Source organism: Squalius cephalus (assembly GCF_949319135.1).
Source record: "Squalius cephalus genome assembly, chromosome: 20".
NCBI lineage: Eukaryota > Metazoa > Chordata > Actinopteri > Cypriniformes > Leuciscidae > Squalius > Squalius cephalus.
This window is the reverse complement of record NC_137141.1, coordinates 31,924,776-31,951,091: the sequence shown is the minus strand read 5'-3', so window position 1 is coordinate 31,951,091 and position 26,316 is coordinate 31,924,776. Positions and strand designations below refer to the sequence as shown.

At 37.4% G+C, this 26,316-nt stretch overlaps 1 protein-coding gene across 1 annotated transcript in view; it reads left to right on the top strand.

Annotated features, from left to right (window-relative positions):
* Positions 1–13,190: 13,190 nt before the first annotated feature.
* Positions 13,191–26,316, top strand: part of LOC307147641 (leucine-rich repeat and fibronectin type-III domain-containing protein 2) — a 116,951-nt gene continuing 103,825 nt past the window's right edge. Inside the window, exon 1 of the mRNA XM_079852538.1 lies at positions 13,191–14,039. The gene's annotated coding sequence lies outside the window, so the exon portion shown is untranslated. The remainder of the gene's footprint in view (positions 14,040–26,316) is intronic.

Below are 26,316 nucleotides of genomic sequence, written 5' to 3'. Positions count from 1 at the left end.
AACGAGGAACTAATACGATATTAATTAGAGAGCAGGTGAACCGAACACAACGTTTAGACACTGGGTCAAATGACAGGGCACACAGGCAAACGTGACAAAACCAAAAACACAATATACATGTTACACTTATCACACCAGAAGTAAACTATACACCCAAGGCATTACTTCCATGTGGAGCACTGGTCCCTCTCAGCTTTTGGTTGAACTCTTTTCCCCTTGGTTGAACTCTTTTTCTGTCTGGCTCTAGTCCCCAATTTTAGTAATCTGCTTTGTGACAGTTCCAATTGCTAAAAGTGCTTTACAAATAAATCAGAAATGAATTGAATTAAGTCGCCTTACACTTCGCTAATACCATGTGTAAAACACGGAAGAAGCTTTTACTGCTCTCGTTTACTGGCATAAGCAGGCCACGGTATTGAACGTGGCCTTAGGCTGCTAGCCAACACAACATGTCCCAGGAGAACGGTCAGCTTCAGGCAAAGGCACAATCACTCACCTACTCACAAACAGGGACAACATGATCTTCAACTCCCTCTGGGATACTAATTGGCTTATCGACCTCATCTCTGATGTACAACCTGCCTCTGAAGGTAAAAAAAAATAAAAAAATCATCCTCTGGAAACAGATGTGTAACTGCTCACCAAGATACAGTAAGTGATGTTTTCATGTTGGGAAAAAGGGGGGCAACTGTTACAAAGGAGACCCGATTTTTGTCTAAAACATAAGTTTCTCAGTAGTAATTTCTTGTTTTTAGAACTGATGCATAACAACAGTACAACACTTGCAGTTTTGCTTTTGAAATGGAATTACCTGCAGCCGAATCACAGCCATACTGTTCAGAACAACTGTAAACCTGGTTCTACTTCTTTAACCTTCTGCCATCTTCTGCTCATGCGAGTCATGTAAGTTAAGTCTGGCCTATCTAATAATCTTCTGTCTCATCTTCACTGTCAATCCAATAAATTAGCACAAAAAAATAAAAAAATAAAAAATAAATTTGAGAATGCTGCCAAATCCAAATATCTCAGAAGGCACAGCCAGTTTTAAACAGTCGATGTAACTTTGTCAAACTGATTTCATCAGTGTGTTGACTGCACAATCAATAACTTCAGAGGTTTATTATTATTATTTATGAGGAAACACTGATGAAAAAGAGGCATTTGAGTGAATATTGGTGAATGCATAATAGTTGGTAATTTTGTGTCAAAGTATTTTTGCACTTGAATGCTTCTTCAACTTACACCAAAATGGCATTTTGGGGGCCTGAAAATACAAACTTTTGAAAACGGGTTTCAAAGTGCAAGTTTTTGAGGTCTCTTTGTAAACTACAAATATGCGAATGTGTGAGGTCATGTGCATGTGTTTCACGTGTTCAGTCAATAGGCACATAGTGTTTATTTACAAAGTGACATCGCCAACTACTGGTCTGACAGCAGAATACTGCGTTTTCGTGGATCGTTTTGACAACGTTGTTGTTGTCATGTAAACGTACCCTAAGTGTAGTAGTCATTTTGTTATTGTGTTTCTGTTTCTTGTATTCCCTTATCAGGGGGGCGTTTCCCAAAAGCATCATTAGCCAACTATGGTCACAAGTTCCATCGTTATCAGCATAGTTCTAACGAACATTGGCAAACAACAATGCAAAGTTGTGTGAACAGCTCTCGCCCTGTGGTTAGAAGCATAGATGCTTGTTTTAATGACATGTGGAATCTTGGGCAAAATAAGCAAGCTGACATTCAGTACAACCTATATCTTTTATTTATAATACATACAAATGTCATTTACGTCTTTTAGTTTGTCAAGAGATTTAAAGCATCGTTTTTGAATGGTGCGCATGTGCAAACTTGCTCTAGTAAGTAAGAACGAGCCTATGGTTGAATCTTGAAATAAAGCAAAATAAATGAAAAAAATTATAAATAGTCCTCAGATGCCATGTAATTTAGAGCAAAACATGTAGCATTCATTCGATCTCAGATTCATTAAAAATAGTTATTACTTCACCACCTGCGTGACATCATTAACCAACGTGGTTGAACGACCAATTTGCGGCAATATGGGTTTGGCTTTTAATGAATCTTTTTGAGATTAAACACAACTTTGTGATGCTGTTTGTGAATGTTCATTGGAACTATGATGATAATGACAGAACTTGCGACCATAGTTGGCTAACGATGCTTTTGGTTAGTTAGGTTGCCTTACTTACTGATTAGTTTCACCTGTGCCTTGGTTAGTTTCCATTGTTTGCCTTACATATTTTAAGCCCTGTGTTACAGTTCCTCCTGGTTGGTTCTCATTTGTTCATGTGTGGTTTGCACCACACCACCTAACCTGTTTACTGGTAGTTTAACTGATGTGGTTAAACTTATGGTAAAGTGTTACCAAGGCATTTGAAAAGTTACAAAAATAAATGATGGAAATAAGGTTTTCAATATTTGACTGTATTACAAAGAGGAAAAGGCTCAAATCTTCTTTTCTCGAAATCTGTGTGCATGATCTGCAGAGGATTTTATTCTTCAGCACTACAGTCATCCTCATTCAGAATATCTTACTGAGTCTTCAGGCAGATGCAGTTATTTTTAATAAATCATTCAAAGCTATGAAGCACTTAGCCAAGGTCAAAAGTGCTGTGAGCAGTGCTGAATGGAGGCTAAATAGCTTCTCTAGTAACACTTGGCGGCATATCGAAATGGAGTCCACGAACAAGCTGTTCACTGTTAATTGTAGTGTAAAAGAGCCTCTTTAAGACAGGGTTGGAGCTCAATGACAGTGTATTCCACAGCCAAATGTAAACAATGCAATGTGTCAAGCTTTATTTATTCATTTATTTATTTATTTACAGAAAATCTGTGTCCATTTTGTCTGTAACATCTCAGGTCAAATTTTATGAGCCCTGAATGTCTTGAAAAGAATCACACTGCATTTGGGCTGATGTATGACCTTGAATGAAAGAATCTGTCATGCCCTTCATGTATGTGTCATGCACACGAATAATCAGCAAGTGTGCATCTGACACATTGTCCTCTGTGTGGACGTTTGTAATTTAGAATATGAGGGAAAAGGCAACATAACTCTTTGTGTATCGCCTACAAGCTAACAACATACTGCATTTAAAAAAAAAAGATTATATTTAGACCCAGCAAAATTATTTATTATTTTAAATTGTGAGAATTAGAAAAATTAAACCTGACTTAATTAGATTTTATATGAGTTTTTACATGCATATGACACACAGAATTAGATCCTTTCCATCTAAACTGGTTATATCTCTTAAGCCTAGAAGTGAATGTTTTATGAGCAGTAGGATAATCTCAATAATTAAAAAAAATTGAGATCTATATGTCATATGAAAGCTGGATAGATAAGCTTTCCATTGATCTATTGTTTGTTAGGATAGGACAATATTTGGCCGAGATACAACTATTTGAAAATCTGGAATCTGAGGGTGCAAAAAAATCGAAACATTGAGAAAATCGCCTTTAAAGTTGTCCATTTATGTTCGCGATTGTGCAACATTCACTCACAAAAATAAATGTTTTATATATTTACGGTACACTCTAAAAACTGCTGGGTTAAAAAATAACCCAACCTTAACCACACCGCTGGGTCACTATTGGACAGAACACGCGCTGGGTTGGTTTGACCCAAGTGCTGGGTTTTACCATTTAACCCATATTTCTGGGTCATTCATTTGACTCAACCAGTGGGTGAAATTAACCCTCTTGCTGGGTTAAGTCTTACTCATGTGCTGGGTTATTTCTTGTCTCATTGCCTTAATAAAATTAGTAACAAATATTTGTTATATTACGAATGTAAAATAATTATTATCTCTGTAATACAATAAACCAGAGAGGCCACAGTATATGTGATTTCAATCTCATTTAATTTTTTTTAAATTTTATACATTTCTTTAATACTTTTCGTTATTGAATACAAATGTTAATCAATGTCAAAGGTCTGACATGTCCCCCTCATTTCATCTCTGAGGCACAGAATGTGCAGCAATTCACCAGTCATCTCATTTTGTAAATATTCAACCATGTTGGTCCTCACCTGTTGATTACACAAGTCAAGTAGAGTCATCTTTAATTATATAGCACTTTTTACAATACAGATTGTATCAAAGCAGCTTCACAGTAATACTGTAACATGAAAATAATACAACAAAGTTTGTTTCTAGATGAAAAATTGCGTCATTGTCCACCTTAAGGCAAATCAATAATATTGTTGAATATTAAATGTCCCCAACTAAGCAAGCCAAAAGCCAAGGCAACAGTGGCAAGGAACCAAAACTCCATCAGGAGACAGAATGGAGAAAAAAACCTTGGGAGAAACCAGGCTCAGTCGTTCAGTTCTCCTCTGGCCATCGAGCGAACAGTGTATGATTATGATTCAGGCAGCATTACAGGTCAGAGGTCAGATTGAATAAGAAAATTCAGAATATTTATCCAGTTCCATCTGGTTGGAAGTCGGAGTCATCACACCGGTATGGAGACGAGTTTGTTGAGGATTAGTCGTGTCGATGAGGCCTTCACAGGGCTGATGAGGCAGGCCCTTCAGGGATGCGTCATGGATGGGTCCAGGCGCAGGTCCACCTTCTGATCTGGATATGGCCTGGATCCGGCTGACTTCAGTAAACTTTAGAATGAACAGAAAGACAAAAATTAGCATAGATGCCATTCTTCTTATTAAATAATGAGTAGGCTACATCAGGTGTTATAGGAAAGTGTCCCTGGTTCCGGCTGACCTATGCAGCCTAATAATCATTTAACTGATTTGAATAATAGAAATGTATAATGTTCTATATGAATGCCAGGTAAAAGATATGCGTTTTAGTTTAGATTTAAACTGACAGAGTGTGTCTGCTTCCCAGACAATCACTTAGAGTGTTGCAATAAAACTGACATGCAAGTTAAGTTTTTTTTTGTGGAAGTATCAATTTATTATTGAATATGCAATTAAAATATTGCAAACATTAAATGACCAAATGTGAAAAACAAACAAAATGTGTATTCAGTATTTGCAAACTGAATTATAGTAATAGTAATAAAAGAGTAATTTGGACAAATATTATCAACATTAAGGCATTCAAATAAAACATTACTTTATTAAAAGTAAAATATTACTGTAATGTTGATAGTGTCTTTAACGTTAAAACTCACAAACCCACAAAGCTGCTCGGTAATCTCCTGACTGGCGCTGATGATCGCCTCGTTTAGATGTTACACACAATAAAATACTTCGGGTAGGCTATCATGTAAGTTTGCATTTTTTAAGTTTTAAATATTGACGATCATTCGTTCAACTAAACGGGTATAATTTTCTTCTCAAAACTAACGCCTGTCCATTTATTTCTCCTTTCCTCAGTCGCTGTATATAAAGATTGCAAGTCATATCCTACATAAAAACTAGGCTATATCAAGCTCTTGAAAGCCTTTTTTTTGGCAGAAACGATGGTTCGAGACATTACAGAAGACACACGCAGACTGTGCTGGAACTTACCTCAGTCACTTCTTCTGACGAGTATTTCTAAAACTACGCCAGCAGACTTTTCACTCACAACTCACTAGCTAGCCTAACGTACATTAGAGACTCATTTCCCGCTGATTTTACGTGCGAGCCCTGTGAGGAAAGTGCGCGTATGGATTTCATACAAAACGCTTATCTCACTTTTAAATACGCAACGTCCACAATGAATAGGCCTACGATAATTACATGATGAATTTAGAATTTAGACTGCATATTTCAAAAAGGCTGCTGATATAGCTGGTTTAATTTCAACTAAGGATTTAACGTGGCATTTTGTCAAAAAAATTCTAACCGGCTAGCTGTGGCTATTTATTTAATGTTTCACAGAAATAAATAGTTATACCCCTCACACTTCCATATCAAAGACTGTATGTTGAACAGTGAAATTAGCTTGCTGCTACCACCACAACTTAGTAAAAATATAGGTAAACATTCATATTAACTTACCATAAAACACTGCCTGCTCCGAGTGGCGTGCTCCTCGAGTCAGAAGTGAAGAATCCAGAAAGTTCCGCAAAGAATGAAAAAAGTAACCAGTTGCTGGGTCAAAATAACCCAACCAGCGGTTTATTTGTGAATGACCCCCTTACAACTCATTTGACCCAGCATGATCAACCCAATAATGTGTTTACAGTACCCCAAACAGCCCAACTTTTTGACCCAGCACAATCAACCCAACAATTTGTTTACAGAAACAACCCAGCATTTTTTTGAGTGTAGGAAATGTACAAAATATCTTCATGGAACATGATCTTTATTTAATATCCTAATGATTTTTGGCATAAAAGAAAAATCGATAATTTTGACCCACACAATGTATTGCCACAAATATACCCTTGCGACATGTGACTGGTTTTGTGATCCAGGGTCACATAATTATTCATATGCACAGTCAAGCAGAGCCGAAGCACAACCAAAACAATGTTCTTCCGCAAAGTGCATGCAGTTTTGTTTTTAACTGCTAGAGGGTCAAAAGTTACATAGTGTACCTTCAATTTAGGCTTTTGTTCAACTATAAACATTGATCAGTGAACATAGAGCACTCTCACATGGTAAGCGGAACCATACTTGCTTGACGTCCAAGAACAAACCTCATTGGTTCTTGCACAAGCTTAATGTGCTGGTGTGACACACGAGAATGAACCTCATTCCGCTTACCATATTTTGGGTGCTCTATGTAAGTTCGCTGATCACGGTTAATATTTGAATAAATGGAGAAACAAAATCTGTTCATCATCTAAAGTGATTATGTCTCTTTACAGCTTGATACAAATGGATCTCTTTATGAAAATTTTGGACCATCAGTGTTTTATTTGAATAGTCTTTCAATGGAGGAACAAAAAGCACTCAGATTCATTAAAAATATCTTCATTTGTGTTAAGACGATAAATGAATGTGTTATAAGGCTGGAATGACATGAGGGAGAGTAATTAATGACAAACTTTTCATTTTTGGGTGAACTGTGCCTTTAAGGTGCGGTTTTTCATGAGTATCTGTCTTTACGGATCAATGCTCTACCAGCAGGCTTACCTAGAACTAATGAAGACACATGAGTAATGTTGTCCTGATCCCCTGTGTCCTTCATCATTGCTGTTGTAGTTTGAAGGTAAAAGTTGAACAAGCATTTCCTCCTGATGTCTGTTTGTGCACAAAAACTTAAGAGTTGTCACTGGACAGAATGCTGTAATATTAAAACTATGCCATAAGCTTTTTTTTTTTTTTTTTTACGATGGTAAGATGTATTAGTGGGTAAAATGTGTCCTCCATAATCTAGCAAACGTTGCACATTTTCATATGACTATATTTTTAGACCATTTCCATATTCAGCTGTCTGTCCTTGAGAGATTTGCAATAAACACTTTTGTGGGGCATGAGTGTAACGGAGGTCGGCTAGTAGTCGCTGTGTGAGTAAACCTCACTCCCTTGGCCTCAAGAGGTGCACTAGCGGCTGATGCCAGAGGCTACGGTTTTTAGCGTTCTTGTCAGCGCGCCCACCTCCCATGCCTGGAAACTCCAGTTTGAATCCCGCTCGGAGCGGTGTGAGTAGATCCGGAGGGGTTACACATCCTTTGTTGATGAATTATTGTGTCATGACTTTATATGAGGGGGTCCATCATAGTTAACTCACTGTTATTACTCGGCTCTGTGGAATGCTTGATTCTGATTGGTCAATCTTGCCATACAGCGGTATGTTATTCCTCGATAACAGCCACTAAAAGCAGATTCCACAGGCTCATCCGGGCTACTGAACTCAGCAGCGCTATACGCTTGGAACTTTTTTCCTTGTGGAAGCTCTGCGTTTGGTGAGCTAATAAAATATTAAAACTCAGTCAAATCAATATTTTGTGTACAGTTATTTAATTATGTCATCCGGTATCGCAGACTCGCTCTCTCTTGTTTTATTCAAACGTAATTGATTAGAAGATAAAAATCTCAAATCAATATCTCTTATCCCCATAATTATTTATGTGGCGAAATGCTGTGTAATAAGTGGTATGACTGTATACCGTATCTCTTAAATGTCCGTCTAGTTTGAACTTGCCACGCTAGCAACTGCTCTCTCCGTGAAGCTTTGCGTTTAAAGAGCTAATCATTTTTTTTGACTCAGATCAATATTTCATGTCTAATTATTATCTTAGAATAAACACCGACAGGGTGATCAGGACCCTGACGGTCTTCATCAGCCTAAAGGTGTGCATTATCCCTTACTCAACAACTAATTAAAATCAGGTCATGACTGATTAGAAAAATCAGGTTGAATGATACATGAACAAACCCCTCAGTAAAACCTTCAGAATAAATATAAATAAGTGTTTAAGTGTTACAGAAGTGGAGAAAAAAACTCATCTTTAAAGATATGCATTGAATTTGAAATCTAAAGATGCACAAAGATCAAATGTAACAAAATAAACACTTAAATGTGTTTTTTTTGGATGTTATCTTTTGACTACTAAACTGATAAGTGCATGAAAACAAACATTGTTTTTTTGTTGTTGTTTTTTTTTCATGTAGAGTCTCGGCTTAATTAAAGCACACAATGATGATGTGAGAGTCAAAGGATACAGACGATGACATGTAAAACTTGCTATAAAACCCATATACTAGTAAGTGGTCCCAAGCTAACGTTCCTCTAACTGTATTGTGTATGGTTCCTGTTTAGTTATTTCTTTTGTGAGCAAATTCTTTTCTTTTTTTAAAACTTTTTTTATTTTGGTTACACTTTATTTTGATGGTACACTTTAGACATTCTACTAAGTATAAGTAACTTTGCATCAAACATGTACTAACATGTAGTTAAGGTTGCCATTATTCACGCATGAATCCATATGACTCCAGTCGTAGTTAAGGTTGGGCACTTTGTTCTTTCCTGATTAATTCATGCCTTCTCTAATCATTAGTTCATGCTGAAGTGTAAGTATTATTTCAGGTATTAATACAAGATCATACATGTGCCCTTATAACTTACTACCAAGGAATCTATCCAAGTCACACACACACAAAAAAGTTACCTGTTGGTGAATTGAGTAAAAAAGTGAATCAGCTTGTCACTGGGGCAGTGCCCTTAAAGGGACAACTTTGTACCCTAAAAGTTGTATTGTATAATCTTAGAGTAGTAATATGTAAGTTCTGCTTGAAGTCAAACTTCAGTAATGAGGTCCTGAATTGCGCTCCTCCTGAAGCTGTTTTCTGAGCTCTGGTATTTTGTGTAGCTCGGACACAGCTGTCAGTGCAGCTGAGAGAGGAGAGAGACGCGCTCCTCATTCTGTCTCCTGCGGTCTACATCGATCATTCTCCGAGGGGAGTCTGTGGAGCCCTCTCTGTGAACCCAATCAAAGGGGGGTGTTCATCGAGAGTGTCTGCCAAAAAACACATTCATTCCTGGGTTAACCTCCAGCAAGCACAAACGAACATTCTTCATCAGCAATGATATATATATATGTTTTTTTTTCTTGGCAGGTGTGCATAATCAGAATATTACATCAAAAAAGAGCAAGTACGGCCTATAAAATGTCAGAACTATGCTTTTAGAAGTTTGAACCAACGATATGAAGTAAAATGGCAGGGTTTAAAAAAGAAACAAACAAAAAACTTCTGAGTTTTTTCAGGGAACATTATATTCTTTTAAATTTAAATACTCAACACCGATAGCGTTTTAAGGGAATAAGATGTTTCCTAAAACAGCTTTTCTATTGCCAGTTTGCATAAATAAAACTGATACTTATTTCAATGCTTGACACTTTTTAGTCATACAAATAATGACATATGAATTATATATATTATAGTAGTATAGTTGTACACAATACAATACAATACAATACATATAATATATTACAATGATTGTAGTAACTATCTTCAATTTGGGGGGCATTTTTGTTCATTTTTAGTGGCATTTCTGCCCCAATCACCTGTTAATTTCTGACCCTGATGATGGTCCACTTTAGACATTCTATTAACTTTAAGTAACTTTGCAACTATGTGTCAACTAAATCTCATTAGAGTATTAGTAGACTGTTAGATTATGGTTAGGGTTCGGGTTAGTAGAAAAAGCTGACGTAGTTGCCAAGTTACTTATAGTCAGTATGTCTGTTTGGGAGCATCAAAATAAAGAGTTATATTATATTTAATGCACCTCTATTGATAACAACAACAACAACAACAACAACAACAACAACAACAACAACAAAATCCTGCAGCATCTGTGGATCCCCTGTTGAAGACCCCAATGATCTGTCAAGACTGTTCTGCTATATTTGTTTTGGGACGTTTTTGCTTTCAGTCTCAGCTGAACTGAAGTAGAGTGATGATATTGACCTGTGGTGATCTTTCTGCTCTCTGGCCTTAAACTCCTTGGCCACTCGAGCAGTTTGTTAGAGGTCACTGTCCGACTGCATGGTCAGTCGCCAGTGAATGATTTTTAAGGCATTTGTTTGATTCTGAGCCAATATTTCTGCATACTTCAAATTCATTCTGCCTTCAGCAACAATACCTTTTAACAAAAACAACTGAGCCCGTTCTTATGCCAGCTATGTTTCTATTCACAAGTAGATCCTTTTTTCCTCTGTGCTTTCCACTTTTCATTATTGAAAACCGGCCATTCTTGAATTTTCTGTGGGGAAAACAGCCTCTTGGGAATAATGACGTTAAAAAAAAAGAATAGCAAAACAGTTTTTTTTTTGTTTTTTTTTGTTCTGCTGTCAGTGAAAGATATCTTCTCCACCTAATCGTTCACAGACATTTCAGCATATGAGTGGCAGGGATATTTCTTCCATATCAGCGGCAGAAAGGGAATAAAGTACAGTAAATCTCACGCTGCAGTTGTGTCACTCATGATGGATTTATCAAATGCATAACGTAACTCCATGGGAACAGAACCATCTCATCATCTTCCTGGAATGGAAAGAGGCCTGACAGCAACTGAAAAATATGAAACCATTCCATTATAAAGCAGCAATAAGCCACGGGAAGCTGTGTGTTACACCGATTTTACCACTGTTCACGACTATATTGTGAATACGGACAAAGGTCCCATATTGTACACCTTTCTGATCTTTTATTTTAGGTTTAGATGTCCTTAAGAATATATATTTGCGGTATAACCATCTCAATATATTTTTACAGCTCCTTTCTCAGGAGCTCTACCAAGAAAAGGTTGATTTTGGCCTGTCTACTTAATATTCATGAGCCTCTCTTCTGATTGGCCTGTTGTTTTCTGAGTGACCCACCATTGGTGGGGGTGGGACCGAAGTAGTTCTGACATCACATTTATACGGAAGTCACAACGGCTTGTGAAAAGGCACAGCTACTTTATGCAGGCTGTGAGCATTTGTCTGTGGATTGTCTGTTTTGAAACTTATATGGTAGTTTCATCGCCCCTAGACCTCTGTCATCATGTAAAAAAGCCAGGATATTTCAGTTTTGACAATATGGGACCTTTAAAACACTGTTTTTCACTTACTATATAGTAGGTTAGTGCAAATATTCGGATGCAGCCAAGTGTTTTTCCATTAATGCACTTCCAATGGAAGCCTATATAAGGCAAGGCACTGACTGGTATAACTGATAACATTAACAATAACTTAAAAACGATGTGTTACCGTTAGACTAATTATTAGAAAAACCACAACCAAAAGTTCATACTACCACGATTAAGAACGCTGCAGCTCAAGTGACAAGATTACAAACTGTAAAAACGTTAGTTAATGTGCTGTGAACATGAACAAAGATTAATAAATTGCTCACAGTTAATGTAACTATATTAACAAATGAGACCCTATTGTAAAGCCTTACCAAATAAACTTTTGTCACACGTAGGCATTTGATATGCACAGTTTTTCACTTGCGGGAACACAGTCCAAAGATATTGATGCACTGAGATCATCTTGCACTGAGATGCGTAATCTTGTCCAATTAAATGTGCTCTAGAATGACTATGTTCCCTCCATACCACCTGCTATGGACTAGCAACAGCAAGAAGCAAATCACGGTTCATGGCTGTAACATATGTTTCGTTCGCGCCATGTCCTAATTACTGTATGAGATGACAGCTCAGAGATTCTACTCTGACTTCATGTGTTGCTCGGTTGTTAATGAAAGGGAAGTATTTAATAACTACATGAATTCACCTCTGCATGTATGAAAATATTGAACGTATTTAATAGCAAAGCTCACCAAGCACCAGTCTTCTTCCACTCTGTGCACCAGTCTGGAACGCTTTGAACAGAAATGAGTCAGACATACAGTGAAATGTCCCAGTGCTGTTTTAAATGCAGAACTAATGGAACACCCTCAAACAAATCAGATTTGAGTGCTGGAACTGACTATTGTACAATCAGAATTGTAATATTGACAATTATAAAACACTTTAAGATTCTTCACAGTCAATAATGAAAGTGAAGTGCCTTGAACGTGCAGCATTATTCAATGTGTTGATGTAGTGTCCACTGAAACAGGAAGACAGGGTGGGACATCGCTCAGATCCTCCCCTTTTTAAAATAGCCAATAGCATTTTGTTCATATCACAGCTGGGCCAGTAAAGCTGCAGTTTCCTCCTAATCTCCTCCATATTGCTTTAAAATATAGCATTCTGTGTATAATTGAAATGTGTCCTATATGTGGTCTGCCCAACTCGCACATATGATCCGCTCTGTGCTATCATGTCTTTGGACCGGTCCGGAGCAGACTGTGTGCGAGCTGCGCGGTTCACATGACAACAACGTGAAACCAGACTTCATTTAAACTGTCTGAATCGTTCCCTAACCCCTACTGTATATTGTGCCATTCACCATGTAAAATAGTTAATGTGTGAACAAGTGACCGATTTTGCAGCTTCAGTGTCTATTTATAATGTCGTGGGCAGGACGCTTTAGATTCTAGAGAGCATTTGATAGGACAGAAAATCCGATGAGAAGCTGAAGTGCAGAGTGATGTCATCAAAATCATTGATCCATATTGGCTGAAGTGAGAGACTGTATGTTTTGAATGCTTAATTCTTCTAAATGCGGATTTTCCCCCCATTGTTTTGGAGAACACTATAATAGTAAGACTAACATATTCATACTAAAAGCCAAAAAAAAAAAAAAAAAAAAAAAAAAAAAACTTCAATTATGATTTCATGTGGACTTTAACGTATGAGCTATATTTTTTTTGGAAATATGGCATGCGTTCTATGTATTGTCAGTAAGTTAAGTGTAACAAATCTGCGCAAACTCTCAAAGGCTAATCATCTAGGTTAAGTGTACAGATAATCCGTATACTCCCAGTTCAAGTTGATCCGAGACAATCGGACATCCTGCGTCTAAGCGCAGTCAACCCAGATAGAGCATTCCCCGCAAAGACTAATAAAGAAGCTTCAGTGAACGCACATATAATGCGTAAATCCGGACGCCTTGGAATGCGCCATACGCCCGTCTGTGCATTACTGTTATCCTGATAAGCTTCTCGGAGTTGTCCCTGCAACGCACCATGTCCGTTCTAACTCGTTTGTGCCATCTACAGATTTGCACGGCTCTGGAGAGCTCATGATCGCCGTCTACACACGTTCGCTACATGCTTCAACTGACCTGCGCTTCTTGCGACCCATTCTTTCTCAAACTGGGCTCTTTCCTCGGGGTTTATCTGGATATCTCTTTAGTTTGCGAACGGGATTGCCGGCGCTTTACTGGATTCACTATACAAAACAATGAAGAAACAGACAGCAACTGAAACACGGGAATAAACGGGTGGCGTTCGGAGAGGAATAACAATTTAACGAGAGATCTGGGGATAATGGTCTGATCTAGAAGTGCGTGTGGCCGTTTTCAGCGCAACTTGGTGGAAACTACACATGAATGGTGTGGTAGGACTCGGATATCAGCTCAGGTCGGTGTGCACAAGAATGCACCTTCCTTCGTTTCTCTGCTTTTCTTTTACATGAAACAGGAAGAGAAGATGTGTTGAAACAGCAGAGGCTTTAAGCGCATCCGTTTAGAATTTAGTGCAATCAAAACGAATGGATACGTTCCCAATGATTAAGGTAAGTGCTGGGCTTGTCACGCTGCTTATCGAGCACCTGTCATTTGTGAAAGGATTTTAAAAACACCACTAATAAGACATCGACACGGCTTTTAGTGTTTTTTTATTTTATTTTTTATATCGGTTAACGCGTTCAATTAGTTACAGTTAGAACTCTGCCTTCGACGTGCCCGCTTTAACAATAAATCACCACCAATCCTGAAGAAGGGATTCGTGCACTTTCAGAGATTTGTAGATAATTGTGATAAGGAAAGTTGAAGGTTCTAATAATATGCAACGTGTCCATTACTGGTCCCGTTTACGAATCAGCCGACAATTCAGGGATCCCAGTTTGCTTCCCAACATAATTCTCAGCTGAAATTACTCACCATTCCATTACTTCTATATGATTTCGTTACGACCTAGTATACGGTTCAATGTATGTTCTCCTGTAATTCAGTTGGCATGAATATTTGATCTGATTAATGTTGTTCTAGAGGTAACATTTGATGGCTTATCAGTAATTTCTGTTTTTTCCTTGTGTTATTTCAGAGCAATATCCAAATTCGTATCGTGTTGTGTATATAGCAAGCTTATGCAAGCTCTGCGTATACAGTGCATACATGATCGTTTATACTTACCTGTGTTCATGGGAGTGGTGGATGAGTTTCTAATGGCTACATACTTCTATTGAACAATGCTAATATAACCTTGCAAAACATATAATTCACATGCACAGGGTGGCCATCAAGTGGCATAATACCACCCGAGTTCACACTGGCACAGATAATTATAGTCTTTGCGAAACACCACACAAGTGCACATGGGAACAGAGGGACTGGACAGGAGCTGTGAATTTCAGCACCACGGACAGCACCCGGGTCTAGTTTTACTTCCATTTGCATTGCACTGATAGCTACCAAAAGATTGCAAAGATGCCTCTTGATTGAGCAGTTCTTTATGGGACCTTAATGAGACTCTCTGGCAGACGTCAATGATGATTGAAAGGGCACAAAGAGCATTCACCTTGAGGGCCTGCTCATGCAGCGTGTCAATGTCTGAGGAACACATTCATTAGACGAACAAGCTTCAAGCACAAAGGCAATTTGATTAGGGCTCACGTGCACTGCAGCTCTAATAAGTCCCCTCCCTTTTGTGTACCTTTTCACAGCTTTTCCAAATATAACTGAGGACAAAGGTTGCAATTGTCACGGTTAGTGAAATAAAACAGCAAATCAAGCCTTTAGAGCCCTTAATCAGTGTGCTGCATCTATAATTCTACAATTCATTAATACATTATTACAATTGTTATTTGACCCCTAATATAAGTGCAATGATGCACAACACCCCAAATTAATGCCTTACTATTCCATCACATGGAAGCCATAGGGTCAGGAAAGTGATGACAGTTCAAACCAATGGTCGACTTTTAAAGCCACTCCACCTCTCAGACAATTACTCCCAATTGGCCTATGATTAACCTTACATCCACCTTCTTAGCTTAGACTTAGCCACTTAAAAGTCTCTTTTACCATTCCAGTGGGCTGGACAGATGGTTTGCCATCTTTTCACGGGCTGCCCGAGCATAGCAGGGCTCGTGTACTTGTTGTCCCCCCTCAGCTGGTGTCAGCGTAAGAGAGTTGACACAAATTTCCCATTATGCCACCATCATTTGTATGCCAGTGTGCTCTGAACTACCCAGCCTCATTTGTCTTCTCAATATGCAAATTATAATTTTGCAGTTGTTTTATAGAAAGGGATCCAAAGGGCGTATTGAATGTTGGTTTGCATTTCAGCAGTTCAATAATATGTGAGGACATGTGTATGAGGTCACTGTGTCTGATTGAAAATTTCAATTCATCTGCTCCTTGGTGTACTGCTCATCTTAAGGAGCTGACATTAACCAAACTAAGACGGTGTAATCTCTGTCTGTCGGGCAATTATACTTGAATTCTCATAAGACAGAGATTATGCAAACTCTGAAAGGGCCCTCCAGACTAAGATTCAACTAAAGTCTACTATAAAAATGCTGCAGAGACCTCTGGGTTCTTAACTGACGTCCACTCAATCAGAGGGACGGCAGACCAGAAGTGTTGCCAGGCTAATCTCTGTGACTGGCAGTAAAATACTTACAGTGCCTTAGTCCACAGGGGATTAGGGAAATTTCCCTAATGAACTTACAGTTAAAGCCTCTCACCCACTGGACCCAATTTACAGAGCCCTCTTTGAAGCACCCTGGACTCTGCATATAAATGCATCAGTCTGGATCGAGCATTACGCAAATGATATCTTTGCAGGACTCCTATTTGTTAATTGTTTGTTGTTGTTGGGTTGGCAAGCGTCTATGTGTAGGTTATCTGAAGACTTGATCTGACTTGATTATTGCTCTCACTGTACAGACGTTGTTGTTTGAGATCTGAACTGAGCTGGACGATGACATCATCTTTTGCCGAACTGCTTTATATACAAAATTAACTAATTTATTAAATGATGATACAGTATGTACAACGGAACTAAATCAACACTGAACTGACTTCAGCTGAACAACAGCCGAAATGCATTATTTCGACGTAAAGCTGATTTGAATTTGTATAAAGCGCTACATAATTAAAGGTGACTTGACTTGACTTGACTTAAGCTTGTATGATAAGTGGCAATTATTTAGAAACTCAAGAAAAGGCAACCCTAGGTTTGCCAATTTGTCTTTGTGTTTAAGTTGATTGGAAGTAATTGTAAAATCAGGGTGTTGTTGGGCAAATTTAAGAATTTAAAGATTGGCCACACCCGACAGAAAGTTTATTTTAAACAGGAAGATGAACTTACTAATTTGAAATTGTAAGAAATTCAAGAATATCAGCTCTGATGGTCATGATATCTGGCCTCCCAAGAGGGAATTACTGGTCATGCCATATTCATTTTATTTTGAATTTAATTGAGGTATAAGAAAAAAATATATACCTTTTTTCTTATACCTCAATTAAATTCAGAATAAAACGAATATGGCATGACTATATATATATATATATATATATATATATATATATATATATATATATATATATATATATATATATTCGTTTTATTCTGAATTTAATTGAGGTATAAGGAAATATAAAATACAAAAAAAAAAAAAAATACAAAATATATATACATGTGTATATATTGAATATACTGAAGATACACACACACACACACACACATATATACTGAAAAAAAACAAAAACATTTATATACTGAAAAAAAACAACCCATTTATATATATAGAATTCTGAATAGAGAGAAAAAAAATACTGTTGTTTAGGGGCAATCCAAAACTGCTTTGTCAATTCTGTAAGTATCTGTCATCTTCTAGCATGTTGTTATTATAAAACTAATGTGTCAGGGGCAGTATTTCCTCCTTGGGTGGCCAGAGATCATGACCATCAGAGCTGATAATATTTCCTGTGTTCTACAGTGTACAAGGTCAGATAGTGAGGGAGATGCAATCATTTTTACAGCCATTGTGACAGAAGAAAAGGCAGTGCGTTTGGGAAAGTCTAGGTATATTTATGTGTGCATGGCTATTGTGGGGAAAAAAAAGTATTGTGAAAATAGATAATACCATATTTATATGGACGTGTATGTTTTGTAAGCCTGTGCAAGAGTGTGTACTTGTTTTCTTGAAAATCAGCAGTAAACAACTTAATGGACTCATTGATTGGCGTTTGAAATGCTCCCAAACATTCCTTAATTACACAGAACAAAAACATCCGCTTACACGGCTTTCATTGCATAATAAATGCAAGCAGAAGTCTAGCCTATTATTCTTATGCCCAACATAACTTATATTCAATCATCCACAATATTCTTGCTAAACATTTTTAAGTGTGGAAACTGAAAATAGCTTTGTTTCCATCCACCTATTTTTATATATGCACTTAGGGATATCGCATTAAAAAAAATCCGCCAAGATAAATTCTATAACTCTGCATACATTTTGTATCCGATAAACTACAATGGAAAGACATTTACCGAATAAATCCCTTGATGCTCAACAAAAAATTTAACTTTGCCTCAGTGGATGTGATTGGATAACTGAACTAACCAGGGGACCAATCGCATCACAGCATCTCAAATGTTGGTTTGATCATTCTGAAATACCTGAGCCAAAGTCTGTCATCAGAATGATTTGGTTTAATACTCTCCCAAAAGAGTTTCACACAAGTGCATTCATCATAAACACCTGCATCCAAACGCTAGAGAAGCGTTTATTACTTTTCTTCTGCCGCTCTGAGACGCAAGTCATTTATGATAGAGGGAAAAAAAGAGCCACAGTTTCTTCCCCGATTGCAGCAACTTCCATTTTTATTACAGATATTTTGCGCCAATTTCCCGGGAATTGACGGTTTTTGTTCTCTTGAACACATGGGATGGAAACGCTTCTTTATTCGCAAATGTTTAATGCTATATATTTCAATTTTGCACACAAGTTAAATTCGTAACTTTGGATGGAAACACAGCTAATGAGAATTGTAATATCTTGAGGTCTGATATGAGTAAGTATGGCATATGCATACCTTTGATCTAGATCCTGATGCTATATTGGATCCAGTGTGGTGGCCCTCAGCATAAGCCATTTTTTTTTCTGTCTATTAAAAAGATTGTGATCACTTTCCTTTGGGGAAAATGAACTGATCTCGGGTCAGATGTGGTGATAAAAGTGATGATGAAGGAATGGCTTTTAAGAGCTGATTTCTGATAAAGGCAGAGAGTAACTGGAGCAATGGCACCTCAGGGACAGTGAATGGAAAGGAGCTAGGCCGCGGCCTGAAGCCACACTCTGAATTAGAGACCCCTCCAGGGACTCGGGGGTGCAGTTCTCATCTCACCGTGAAATATAAGAACATCATTACTCCCACCCAACATCAGAGATGAGGCCTGTGTGCTCACGTTCAGGAATGGCATTGACAGGTTCATAACATTTCTATATTCCCACACCTTATAAATGGGTCCTCAGGCACATGCTATTTGCATAAATAATGCTAAGATTGTACTATATTGCATTGTTTAGTGCAAATATTATTAATAGTTTCTCAGTGTTAAAATTGGTGTTGGGAGAATAGTGTAGGAAACAATATGCAATGCATGCACAATATGTTTACATTTTCAGAAAAAAAGTGTTTTTATTACATTGTGATGTGGTTGCTAAGGTGTTATGTGTGGTCTGATTAATTATAGCACACAACTCTTTGAAAAACTGCACAGCTTGAAACACTGAATGTGCACGTTTCATACATAGGTTCAGTGTTATTGTCATTGATGTAAGGTTATAGTTTTTGTTAGCATTTTGAATTAGATTTGATTTATTCTGTTTTCATTTTAATTTTAGTTAATGTTTTATTCATTTGTGTTTTTGTAATTTTTATAGTTTGAGTTTTAGGGGCGGTTTACACAACACCACTTTCAACTAAAAACAGGAAACTTTTCATGTGTTTTAGCCATTCATTTACATGATGCCAGTGTTTTCGTGACACAAGCTTTTAAAAACGGGGAATGAAAGTGCAAGTTTTTGAAAACAATATACTGTAAAAAGTGATCAGTTGATTTAACTTAATTTTTTTAAATAAAATTAAGTAAATAAACTTCATGCGTACTTGAAAAAAAAAAAGATTTTTTTTTTTTTTCAATTAGGCATGGTTTATTTACTAAATAATTTTAAGGCAACAGGTTTTTATTTTATTTTTTCAAGCTAAGTCAACTGCACTGTAAAATCCAATTAGTTGGACTTACTTAAAAAAAGCATGCAAACCGATTGCCTTAAAAAACAAGTAAAGTGAAATAGGAATAGTATGTGGCACTGACAAATGCTTAGTTAGTATAGTTCTCTTAAGAGTTCTAGTAACTAAAAAAATAACTGTAGAGTGTACAGTACTTGATAATTTACTTTAAATAAAATATAATTGTTTCCATTGTTGTGTTTTGCAGGCTGAATGTTGAAGTCTGTGTGATTCAAGTATGATTAATTGCAAGATTGTCACAAATATAGAGGGATATAAACCCAATTAAAAGTTTCACAAGGTGTTTAGGACATAAGTGTTAGCAAAAAAATTATAAAAGATCATTAATTTTAGGAAAATCAACATCAATTTATGAAGTCAGCTTGTGCGATGTTCTCTCAAATTTTTCAGTTGTATTAAAATTTCAACATTCAAGATGACTTTGGGAAATGAGTGAATGCAAACAGAGAAAATTAACTGCAGAAGTGGAGGAAATGAGTGAAAAGTCCATTTAGATTGTCCCCGCCTCAATAACCACACTCAAACCAATCAATTAATCTTAACTTGGGTTTTCTTAGTAAACAAAACATAGTATGTGAATAGTGCAGATTACTAGATTTTTACAATTAAGTTAAGACATTAAGTAAAGTTAACTAAAAAGTGTTAGTTAGAATCACTGTTGGATTTTACACTTCATCTCCATGTAAACTACAAAAATGTAAATTTGTGAAAAAATTGACATCATGCACATGTGTATAATGTGTTCAGTCTATAGCTGCGTAGTGCATCTTTACAATGTCACATTGCCAACTACTGGCCTGGGAGCAGAATACAGCGTTTTTAGTCGTTTTCGTGGATCATTTTGACATCGTTGTTATCTATAACGTAAAGGAAAAACTTTTCAGTTTTAGGACATCATATATATATATATATATATATATATATATATATATATATATATATATATATATATATATATATATATATAGGGCTTGAGGTTTTGAAAAAGTGCAGCGTGTGCTTTAAGGCAAGTCAGTAGGCAAACATTTGGTAACACTTTTTTTTGAGGTGACCCTATTAATAACAGTAAATTATGCATAATTACAAGTAAATAACCTTAAACAAAACCCTAACAGTAATATAGTACTTACTCTATAGTAAGTACATGTAATTAATTAATATCACTCAGTAATTATTTGAGAAAGTACTATGTAACTATGTCACCTTAAAATAAAGTGTAACCGGACATTTTTGCAACATCACAGGCAAGACTGAAAACTCTCACACTCTGAAACAGTTTGTCCAGATAACGTTTCAATAACGCTTAAAATTAGTTATATCATCTGACAACATCATCTGATAATAAAATATGCTTATTTTGCTGAAATAAACTGCTGGCCCGGGTAATATGTGTGTTCTGGAGTAAATATCAAAAAGACATGCTTTTACATACCTACTTACACTCTGTATAGCTGCCGACCTTAGCGTGTGTTTATAGGAAGCCCTATTCCCGTGTTATATTCCCTGAAGGATCCTTGGATACTCATGCTTAAGTTCATAATGTCCAGAGAAACCAGTGTGCTGCAATAACACCAGGGGTTTACAGCATATAAACGATCACACAGAATGTTTGGACAGGAGGCCAGAGTTTCATATGTGGTTTTATTATCAAGCCTTGGGCAGTTGGATCCAGTTACATTTAACATCCATATTTAGATCTGTATCGGAGCAGAACTATGTGTAGTAAAGACATCAGATGTGTTGGGTAACTGCCTTTCTCCGGACTCACGTTCTGAAGGATTAAAGGAGGGGGAGCTGTAGTCCCTTAGGAAATTGTTAAAACAGTTTCGCTCTACGGACCGAAAATGGAGAGCTACGTGTAGAGTGGCGGGGTGATAACATTCAGGCTCAGCTGGGGACGTTGGCTCTGTGAGGTTGTAATTTAGAAAGGATCCAAGGCTTATCTGTCGGCATCCTGGTGTGTGTGTGTGTGTGTGAGAGAGAGAGAGAGAGAGAGAGAGAGAGAGAGAGAGAGAGAGAGAGAGAGAGAGAGAGAGAGAGAGAGAGAGAGAGAGAGAGAGAGAGAGAGAGAGAGAGAGATATGAGACTCCACGGATGAGACACTCTGAGAGGGAAACATAGCTAACTACATACACACACACATAAGCGCCATTCCAAAACCTTGTGTGCTGCATTGCTGTCATTTTAAGGCAGGATCATAACTGGAATGGAACCTAATTTAGAGACTGAATTGCAACACTCAGTATAGGCTATAACTCACAAGAAGTGTATACGAAACTGAACTTTTGATTATTTACATAAGTTTTACATTAGCATGTTGTTAAGCTAACAACATGTGATTATAATAAAGGGACGTTCGAACCAAGGACAATAAATATAATGATAAAGTATTTTATAATCACTATAACTGCTTTATAATCATAAGTCCACACCACAACAATAACGATAATGACACAGGAACGATATCGCTAGAATGACTTTCACAGCGTTTTTTTTTTTTCCAGTAATGAATAATAAAAACATTGATAGCCAATGAGAATCCTCCTGACTTTAAAAAGCTCGAGCATTTAAAACTGCAACTGACATACTCTGCAGTGCATACTTATAATAAACAGAACGTTTTGTGCGTAATGTGGATGATAATAGTTATTGTTATAGTTCTTGGTGTGAATGGCCTTTAAGAATAAAAATACATAGCACACACACATATAGTAAAAAAAAAAGTTTAATACATAACCTACATTTTAATTGCAACTAGTTTTATTTTTACTAAAAGTATTTTAACAAGGGGGTGAGAATGAAGACTTTGAGGTGTTCTAGTGGATTTATGGCCTCAGTGGCCTGACACACATTGTGTCCATGAATATGCAAAATATCAATATCCAGGGCACCAAGATAATATCTATTAAACCAATTCTAAATGTCTTTGAGCTTGTAGTACTAGATCTAGCATTACTAGAGTAGAGAAAACAAGTTGTTTTATTAATATTTACTTGGATGATATATAAAATCACAGGTTTTAGTGCGCAAAAAAAAGTTTAGATGCAAAAAAAACAACATCTAAAAAAAAATCTTTCACTTAATTATGGTAATGTTATTAATACAAAACATATAGGGCCCTATTTTAACGATCTGAAACGCAAGTGTCAAGCGCAAAGCGCAATTAACTTATTCATAGGTGTGGTTTGGGCGTAACGTGAAATAAACCAATCAGAGCGACATCTCACATTCCCTTTAAGAGCAGGCGCGCTTGTTCTATTGCGGATTCCTACTATAACGGCGGATTTGCCAGACGCACGCCAGGAGCGGTTCACAGCCGAGGAGACCGACGTTCTCGTCAGGGATGTTGAGGATGGAGAAACCCACCCAAATTAACTTCGGTTAAAAGGCGTATGATAATTTGGGTAAATGTGTAAGCTAGATGTATGCTTTTATAATAAACTGTTTATCTATCTATCTATCTATCTATCTATCTATCTATCTATCTATCTATCTATCTATCTATCTATCTATCTATCTATCTATCTATCTATCTATCTATCGTAATAATGTATGATTTGCAAAAATGAAAACTGCTGTGTGTAAATGAGAGAATCAACGTGTATGCGCGTTGTGCACACGCTACATTGATTATGGCCAAGCATGCGCCCTTAAAATATCATATGAATAACATGCGCACTGACTTTAAACTAGTTTTTTTCGGTCAGTGGCGGAATTGTTTTCTAAACCTGCAAAATAGCATGAGGGAACATTTGCGCCGGAACACGCCTCCTCTTTGCTCTGAACCGCCCCGTGGAGCGCAAGTTCATTCCCTAGTTTAGCGACGTGCTTCTGTGGAGGGAAAAGCGTGCTTTGCGCGGGTGCAAAATAGGAATGATACATGCGTCGGTGTACAAAGTCAATTGCGCTGGGTGCAAGATAGGGCCCTTAATCTGTTCACAAGAAAACGCTTACTGTACTCAACAAAGGTCAAAATAAATGGAGTGAATTGGACAACACTGCGTGCTGCCCATGAGGACAACCTATAGAACCGTTTTATTATCATTAATGTGTGGTATGCAGTCTTAAGTCACCATATTGAAGTTCTGCTGCTGAAAAGTGACCGGGAAAAACTGCTAACATTTATATTTTATATACTGGGATTCCAAAAGCTGAGGTGGCCAATGGTTTTTCTTAGGTTGGCAGGTGTCCCGGTAGAGCCACTTAGATTTCACAAAGGTTTCATAAATATTTAAACCATAAACATTTATCTAACTTTGTCCGCATTTGGTCCGAATTGTCGCAGTGCATTCTGGGATAGCCTTGTCCACGAAGACCTCTTCCAGTCCAGAGAACAGAGAAAAAAGTCTGTTGTCTTCCCTTTTGCTTCAAAACTTCAACACCCATAATGCACTGGGCATGTTGCCGTCCAAGGCCATTCCCACCAGTCTGCTCCTATTGGATAGGTTTGATCAGAGTCAAATACTGCTTTGCTTGATTAGGAAATAGTTCTTAGCAAACTTTTAGTTATTATGATGTCGACAAGAGTATTCAAAGAGTATTCAAAACGTTTAGCGGGAGTGAGTTACTTTCAGTTTCCAGTGAAGGATCCAGTGCGTTGTAGTCAGTGGCTAAAGGCTGCAAGAAATCTGATAAACCTCTGTGTTTGTAGTTAACATTTCAAATTGGTTGACCACAAACACAATGTTTTAGGCCAAAAGGAGGGGAAAAACTGACAGAAACTGCTTTTCTATAAGTCCTCCCCCAAAAGCAAAACACTGTCGTGTACAGGTAAGAAAACTGTTGCCGTAGTATTCCATTTTTACCATAATGCTGTTTAAAGAGTAGACAGTTTCCAGTGATAAACTTAGCCTTAAAACTGTTCAAAAGTCCGCCGTTTTGCTTGACAAATAAATGTGAATTTCTCGGTCCAGGTAACACGGATAATGAGCAGACATTGTTCATTTACATTTACTACCGTCATTGTAAGAATACAAAGCGGGTTGAAAATCGGTGAAGTTTCAGCTTTAAGAATCACGTGCACTTATTATGACACACTTAATTTCACATTCATGTTGTTTTAATGGCTTTAAAAGTGAAGTAATCATTCATTTGTTGACTTCATGACAAGTGGTGCTTTCAAAACATTACCTGTTGTATCATCTGCCAGGTAAAATTCATTCTAATTGCTTATTAAAGTATTTTACTTTGCGGGCATTAGGAAAGAGATCCTGCTGGTGTGGATGTGGTGAAGGGTCAATGGAGTGGCGTGAGGGTTGCGTATAGGGAGCAGTAAGATGATTCTCTGCTCAAGGACACAGACAGAAACATCTCCATTTATTTTCATGTCAAGAGCCTCTGGGTGTTGTTTGCTCTGAAAAACACAGAGATGCTCTGTTCCGCATACTGAGCCTCTGCAAAGCAAACCGGCTCTCTGGAGAACGGGGTCTGTCATCGTCCTCCAAGTTTGAGGTTAGCTCAGTTGAGTAAGTGGGCGCACTGATTAACTCTTCATACCGTATGATCAGGTGGGTGTAACTTTTGAGGAATCCGGAACACCGCTGTTAAAACAGCTGTCTGAAAGTCTCCAGAGTGGGCCCAGAGCTCCTTAAGAACAAGCTGATCTGAATGTATTTCGGTAGAACAATTTGGGTTATGTGCACCATTCAGGGTTACATTGCTGACAGGCGGAGGAGGGCAGAAATATTGGCGTGCACAGCTTCAGAAATCTCCAGACACCCTGCCTGGGAACACAACCAGTAACTCGACTCTTTCCAACAAAGCGCCAAACCCCCCTGTGGCATATAAATATTCCAAATGCATGAAAGCCATGAAATGCTTTTTTTCTTTTTCAAGATTCTGCAGTATAATACTATTGAGGCTCTACAGTAATTTCATACTATTTCTATATTTCAGGACTGAAATGATCAATCTTCTCTGTCTAAAGCTGAACAGACAATCCAGAAGATCAATATGTCTAAAAAACATAGCTGAGCTTTTCGGTTTACTGTCATAGTGACCCACATTTCAGTCACAGGGTGTGTCTTGTGGGTTGGAGAGCTGCACTGTTAATCAAGAAAGAAAAGCTGAAACGAATCCAATTACAGTCATATAAATGTATTGATCTGACAAGAGTGTAATTTGCAGTTGCTACTAGAACTAGGCTACTTGTGAAGGACTATTAAAGACAACAAATACACATTTAACTGGCATAATGTGGTGTTTTAGATTGAAACACTATTCATTGGGGAATAACGCATTTAGTTGATCTTATCCTTTTGAATTTGATTGGATCTGGAGGGGGTGAGACATGTTAGGCTATTATGGTATTGGATAGTATTTTTCCTGTTTAATCTTGGTTTTGTCTGTAAAAGTAATTTCAGAGTTGGAGAACGTTATCACGTTTAGTTGAGATTGTGAATGCATTTCCCCCTCCTTTAGAAACACTGATGAATAAGACTGGGACTTAGTCAATTTCACTTTTCATGTTGTTTTCATTGCTTTAAAGTTATAACTAAGCCACAAGGACAGTAGTTTGACCTA